General features: G+C 33.9%; 1 protein-coding gene across 1 annotated transcript in view; it reads right to left on the reverse strand.

Annotated features, from left to right (window-relative positions):
* LOC106879279 (shiftless antiviral inhibitor of ribosomal frameshifting protein homolog) overlaps window positions 1-7,939 on the reverse strand; it is a 96,342-nt gene that overhangs the window by 34,578 nt on the left and 53,825 nt on the right. The gene's annotated exons all lie outside the window — the stretch shown is intronic.

The following is a 7,939-nucleotide window of genomic DNA, read 5'->3' on the forward strand; positions in this document are numbered from 1 at the left end:
TATATATTCAAAATTAACCATACATGCTGGTTTTGTTGTTGTTATTGTTGCTGCTACTGTTGTTATTGTCACTTACTTTTTTGTGTTTTGACGCTACTTGCCTTCAGAACTCCCTAGGGAATTTTATGCTAGCTTCATCACTTTTATTTATGTTTTTCTTTGTTTTGAAACGAGATCGAACTTCAGCATTTTATAGCGATAGATTTTAGACACTTTTTTTCTGCAACTGGTAAGATTATGTAGGGGGTGCAAATTTTGATCTTGCACCCCCTGAAAATTTTAGGGGGTGCAGGTGCACCCCCTGTTCCCAGGCCCTTGGATGTGCAGGCCATAAATTTAAGCTTCAGACTACTGGCTTGATGAGCCTACTCTGGCACACTGGCTCAACATGTCCTGGCAGATGGGTGCAATTTTTATACTCTTACCCAGTAGTTAAGTCAATTACATCAATCCCTGTGTTCAAGTGGTACTTATTCTATCAACTCCAAAAGGATGCAAGGCAAAGTTGGCCTCAGCAAAATTTTGAATTTAGAACAAGAGAACAAGTGAAATACCACCAAGCATTTTGCCTGGCATGCTAATGATTTTGCCAGCTCACCGCCTTATGAAGATTACTTATCAAATATTAATCACTTGATTAGCTAAGACCTCTTGCTTCTAATAATGTTTTAATATCCTGGCTTTGAAAATACAACTGAAAATAATTTGTTTACCTTATGAACACTTATTACTGTTAAAGAAAAACCTCAAAGATAATTAGCAGTTGTTCAGCTGTGACACAATTGCATACAAATACCTGATTATCACTTTTATTACAGTGTTAATTAAAATGCTGCCTACCAGTCCATTTTGTGCTATATTTTCTGTTGCACCATTGATTTAATTTTGCTATATATATATGCATGGAAGATGGACATTAAATGATGATCATGATGACATATATATATAAGAAATTAATGGCTGGAGTGCTTTTGATCATAGGTTTGCTCAATTGAGGTTGACCCATGGCTAAACAACAACAATCTGTGTCATTTTATCTGGGATGCCTCCACTCCTTTCAGAATTCTCTTTTTCTATCTTGAGTAGAAACACTCTCCTCCATCAATTTACAATGCTGGTTAGGAGTTTGTTTCATGAATCTTCATGTATTGAAAGCTGGATTGAGTGTAGGACTATAAATAGCTTCACACTTCAGAAATATTTTGAAGGCCATAGTTGTCTGAAAACACTTGAAATATATTGGTCACATTGGATTTAAACATCTGACTTAATTAATCTTGAAGTCTTAAATAAAGAAATAGCTGTTTAATATTTTAATTCTGCTGAGTTGTTATTTTCTTATCAAAATAATCATTAACTAGCAGAACCTGTGGAAATTCTACAATAAATGCAAAATTTTTTAGATGGTTGGGAGATTATACAGAACCATAAAAATTAATGTTTCTTTTGAAATTTTATATTCTGCATTATTTTCATTTGAAAGAAAAAAAAAAAAACTTTCAGCTTCTCTAGGGTGTAACTGAAGGAGCATGAGCTTCACACTCTCTCAGCAGTTCAGAGGCTCATTTCTAAAAGTGCTGGTGATACGTAAAAGGCACCGGTGTTGGTGACATGTAAACAGCACCCACTGCACTCATGGAGTGATTAGTGTAAGGAAGGGCATCTAGCCACAGAAACCAAGCCAAATCAGACCGGAGTCTGGTACAGCTCTCCAGCTTACTAGTTCCAGTCAAACTGTTTAACCCATACCAGCATGGAATACAGACACTAAATGATGATGATGATGAACTTCACGATTACAAAGAATATTCCTGTCAACAATGTCGTAACTTTCAACTGTCTTTTTAGTGTTTTTGATGTTCTATCTCATTTTCATTTTCTAGTCTATCTTGAACATGTTCTCTTATCTATTATAAATACTCACTGGATTCTCTTTGAATCATATTTTCCCTTCTATGCTGCTGCTTCTGTACTTGTTCTAATGATTTGACCCATTGCTTCTCTTTACACTGCTGTCTATGTTGTCTCATTTTTCTCTTGTTAGTTTATATTGTTATCCATATTTTATAAACAAGTATAAATTTTCAAGCAAGCAGATGATAAACAGTTCCTCTTATGTGCATGCATTAAGTGACAGGCAACATAAAAAAAATTTAGCTCAATAAAAATAACTATACTTTTCATTATCCACTCACCACCACCGCCATTATAGTTTTCAGTAACAAAACTAAATCAGAGTTTTTTTGTCAACCAAGATTATTTTCATTACGGTTCAGTTCTGCTGTTTGTTTATCTCTACTGTTCTTGCCATCGACCCATCAATTTACTCTTACAATACTAAAACCCATGGCTATTTTGCTAAGCTATTTCAATTTCATTGAAAAATCTTTCTTTCTATATATGTTAAGTTTATTATTATATCTAATATAAACCATCATTTCACCCTCCACCCATCAATATATTTGTTAATGTGGATAGATAGATAAATACATTGACATATAGAAGATGTAAAAAAACTGAATATTGTAACGTTTTCTTGTCAGTCACAATAATATGTGATGTTTAGAATTTCCCTCTGTTAAACACTTTATATTTCTCTCTACTTCTTACTTCAACAAACTTTATAATCATGCAATTCACCATTTCACATCCTAATCATTTCTCTCTTTTTCATTACCTTTCACTTTCACAAACCATGTCACAACATAATGCATCAGCTGGCATAGTGTCACTGTTCACTTTATCTGCCTCTCACTCTTAATATAACTACCCCCACCTCTTCACTTGCATTTCTTTAAATGCACCTACAGAACATCACCCCTCTGCTAAACATTGTATTTACAACTCTCTCAATATCTCTCTCTCCCTTCAACTAACTTTTTAACCATGTAATAACTATTCCTTTCAACCTGTCTCACATCATTAATACTTCTCTCTCTCACTTTTTGCTTCTCCCTGCAATTAACCACATGACAATGTAATGCATTCGGCCTTAGTGCATTAACATATAGATTAGAATATTGTCTGTAAAATCAGCTGCCATGACAGACAATGCATATTAAATCAAACAGCAATTTCCCATTGGTGTGTGCTTGTGTGGTTAAGAAGCTTGCTTCCCAGCCGTGTGGTTTGGGTTCATTCCACAGCACAGGACCTTGGACAGATGCTTTCTAATATAGCCCTGGGCTGACCAAAGCTTCAAGAGTGAAATTGGTAGGCAGAAACTGAAACAAAGCCACTGTATGTATGTATGTATGTATGTATGTATGTATGTAGAGAGAGAGAGATGAGGGAGTGAGTAATAAATCATTTTTTGTAGGTTGCAGCAGGGGGGGGGGAGATGGAATATCAAGGATATGAAGTTGTCCATTAATTTTACAAGTAGGCTGTTCCATTGATTGGATTAACTGAAACATTCATTGTTGTAACTGAAGGAGTGCTAGTTTTTATATGTGTATTAAATTTATTTTACAAATTTACTTTACAATTAAACGTAGAGTGCTATCTTTTGTATAATTAATGAATTTGCTATTATCATTTAATGGTCTTTATTCATATCTGTCACTTTTGTATATTACAGATTTTGCCATTGCTGTTAAGACTATATGTCTGCTTAAGCTGTTTAATAAAGTACATTTTTATTTTTCTGTAGATAAAAATAGAATAAAAATAAATTGTTGTCAAAGAATAAAACTTGAAGTTTCATTATTTTTTTAAATGTTTTTATCTACAGCTATCTGGGGATTGATAAAAACAATTAAATCGAACTTTCTTACAGGGGTAAGGTGAGGCAACATTTTCATATTGGTGAAAGCTGGTACCACAATTACAGAGTATAATTCAATCTGGAATGAATGCATGGTGTGATAGAGATTAACAATTTATCTTTCTGTGATAGAAAGCAGGATTTTATCAAGAGGATTGCCTGTTGTTGCAAGATCAAACTCTCTAATTTGTTTAGTACCAGTGCCATTGTTTGATGACTATAGTTTTAAAAATAAGAGACAACTCCTGGTTAGGAACTACTTTATCACAGATAATGGGTACCAATTTTTGAGCAAAGATAAACTCTAACACAAAATATAGTCATTTCAACCCAGCAGGTAACCAGTCCTGACAGTATCTCTTCCTTTACTCTCAAATAGTACACTTTACAGTGAGCTCATGTTCTCTCCAAACTTTTTCTTTACAGTGATTTATCCCAATGTATAGAAACATGTTATGGTGTGTCCCATATATCCCAGAAGAGCAATCTATAACCCTCATTTCCACCATCTTAATTTTCATAATGGCATCCTTGATATACAATATCTAAAAAATGATGAAACTATCATGGTTGCAAACAGAAGTTTGCTTGATCAGGTCAGCACTAAGTTTCTCTTCCTTCTCAGTTACCACCAGCACTGTTTTAATACAGTTACATATACTATAAGTCTGCTCTTCTGATTCACATACTAGTTTCATGCTCTTGAGAACTTTGTAAGAGCAATGCTTTTACTTTTGAAATCAGCAAAACTTTTGGTAGCATCTGATATAAGGACTACCTACTAACTTGGTGGTCTATGCACTACATCTTTCAATCCTCAGATTCAAAGTTTCCTGTCAGACCAATTCATTTCAGAGTGTATTGACCTATCCCTGTTTAACTTACACTCTGTCAACTTTGATATACATCAAGGTACTCTTATGTTTCCACAATTCTTCTTTCTATACTTTAAGGACCTACTGTTTTTACATGAAACATACACATGCACACAGTTATATACATACAATACTACACTTCATTCTCCCTAAATATCAGTAAATATGTAAACCTAACCAAGGTGTCTCCTACCAGTCAAACACTATCTCTCAGGACAGAAAGCTCCTTCTAATAAGAAACATGGAATTTAAGTTCTTTCCACAGCATTGAGGTAGAAATGCTACTATATCATTTGTTGAACTAGACACTATACATGAACAAAACACCTAAAACTCTCAAAATCACTACAAACATTAGGGTTTGCAATCACTGATCACCTCTCACAGAAACTTCACATATAACATAACATTGCCAAAATTGCATTCCAAAGACCAGGATTCCTCTTCAAGGCCCAGAAAATATGTCAGTCCTGACTAGATGCTGACTCCCTGCAAAACACAAGTGCAACCCACAATAGTATACAACTCAGATATTTAGGACAGTTCATTTTAAAATCTTTGTCCTATCATTCCTCATCAAAGCTACAATTTGACCTACAGAACATCAAACACACTATGAAAGAGCCTACAAAGACTATGGTAGTTGTATTTCCTCCTGAATAAGCACCCCTTCCTTTTCAAAAATGAATTAATGAATAAATGGAAGGACAAAAGATAAGAGACCTATCCAGTCCAAACTCAAGCAAGCATGGGAAAACATGTAAAAATGGTGACGAAAATAATGATACATATACAGGTGCAAGCATAGCTGTGTGGTAAGAAGTTTACTTCACATCCACATGGTTCTAGGTTCAGTCCCACTGTGTGACACCTTGAGCAAGTGTCTTCAGAGTGACCAAAGCTTTGCAAGTGGATTTGGTGGACAGAAACTGAAAGTAGCTCATCTTATGTATATGCACGTGTGTGTGCATATGTGTGTGCATGCATGCAACTTTGTGCTTTGTGTTTGTCACCCCCATCAGCACTTAACAGTTGGTTTGTTTACCAATAAAATAAATACCAGGTTTTAGGAAAGTAAGTATCGGGGTCAATTCATTAACTAAAACACATCAACACCTTGCTCTAGCATGGCCACAGCCCAACGACTGACACAAATAAAAGATAAAAGACGGAATCTGTGACCTTGTAAGTACAAAGTATAAGTAACTACAATATATTTTTATTGATAACACATTCATGCTGCATTAAGTAACATCAAAAATTGCAGATGTTACAAAACATTAAAAAAAATTCAAATAGTTCTATTGATTATGCATAGTAAAGTAAGTATATACAAGACACCTGGCACCATAAACAGCAGTTGCTAAGATGAAGTAAATAGCTGTAGGCATTGATCTCTGCAAACTAGAACAGTTACTGATGAATGATTTGACATTAAATTTCTAGAACATTCTAGATTGTAAGTTTGATTTAAAAAGAAAGTTAGGTAACAATGATAAAAAAAAAACACATTCTAGGACTTTTCTGATTTTCTGTTTAATTTCAGGAGACAAAACCAGTAACAAAAAAATGGATAATTGTAGTTTTGAACTTGTATTTCTTTTGACTCAAAACAAAGATTATTTTTAAAATAAGTATTAAAAATTGTAGATTTCATAGGTGCAGGCATAGTTGTGTGATTAAGTTGCTCACTTTGCAACCACATGGTTTTAAGTTCAGTTCTGCTACACAGCATCTTGGACAAATGTTTTCTACTATAGCTCCAGTCCAACTAAAGCCTTGTAAGTGAAATTTGTTAGACAGAAACTGTTTGGAATCCTGTCATATATACTGTAAAAACCCATGTAATTTATGCACATTTTTTTTTTTGCAAAATTAAAAATAAACTTTAGTGGGTGCATAAATGACATGAGTAGATTGTTTCCAGGATTTTTTTAGGAATTTTCTTTGTTGAAAAAAGAGGTACAAAATGTAAACATTCATACAAGAAGTTGACTCATTTAATGTCAGAATAGGTTTTTACAGAAAAAATAAGGGCTTAAATATAATGAAGTTGACTTTTATTTATGCTGCTGGATGGTATAATGCTTACTTTTTCTGTATAAATTTACTAAAATCATTAAATGGTTAACTACTTTTTGAAGTCTGACGTGTATGCTGGTAATCATGGTCCAGGCCATATTTTACACATTTTACTCAGTTGAGTAAAGTGTCATCCAAGCTGATGTTTACTGGTAATTAAATTTAATTTGCAACACCTGTGTATATTTATCAGCTTTGTTTTTGTTGATAATTCTTATCAACAACTTTTCCTGTGATCATGGTTTGAGAAAACATACAGCAGTATGCTAAAGACTGGACATGATCTCTTGTGGGCAAGAAATGTAAAATAAAGTTTATTATAAACAAGATTATCCACCATCTTTCCAACAACAACCTTGGACACCTTTTTGAATTTCATATAACGAACACTCACGGACATGCTTATAAAATCAAAAAAACAACACAGCACCTATGACTTTCGGAAACATTTTTTATACACTCAGAATTGCTGAAGCATGGAATAAACTCCCCACATCAGTTGTTAGCTGTCGAGACACTACATCCTTCAAAACTTCAATTGCTTCCTGAAATCCACCAACAGTACATCTGATGGCTTTTTTTTTTTTTTTTAACTTGTAGTGCACCTGAGCACTGTATATAACAATTCCCATCATTGCATCATATATACATGCTCACAATTTGCAAAATAATAGTTATTTCCAGTTATGTTGAGACACAAACACAGAGTCTCATACAGGTACGTGCATGTGCGCACACACAAACACACAGTCTCATACAGTTACGCGCACACAAACATGTATGCATGCACACACACACACACACAAAATCAGTATCATATTTTTCATTTATTTATTTTTATTATTGGAATGCTAATGTCGAAGGAGGAGGAGGGTATATCGAGCGAGTAAAATGGACTGACACATGTCAGTCCCACAAAACTGATTTTATTTATATAGACAACACAAACACTTGGTAATTTAATAGCTTTTAATGTGATACCCGTTAAACAGAAATTCCTTTTTATTTAATGAAAATTTAATAAAATCCAATCATAAGTAAGTGAAATTATGCTAAATACAACTAAATTGAAAACCTTTTCCCTCTGGCCATATCGGCAATTCTCAAAACTTTTGGGTGCGAATTTTACACGAATAGAAGCTTTTTTTAACAAATTTTATCCTGAAAAATCGCCTGTGTAAATTACACAGGTGTGCAAATTACATGAGATTTTTCG

This window comes from Octopus bimaculoides, chromosome 1 (genome assembly GCF_001194135.2).
Source record: "Octopus bimaculoides isolate UCB-OBI-ISO-001 chromosome 1, ASM119413v2, whole genome shotgun sequence".
Taxonomy (NCBI): Eukaryota; Metazoa; Mollusca; class Cephalopoda; order Octopoda; family Octopodidae; genus Octopus; species Octopus bimaculoides.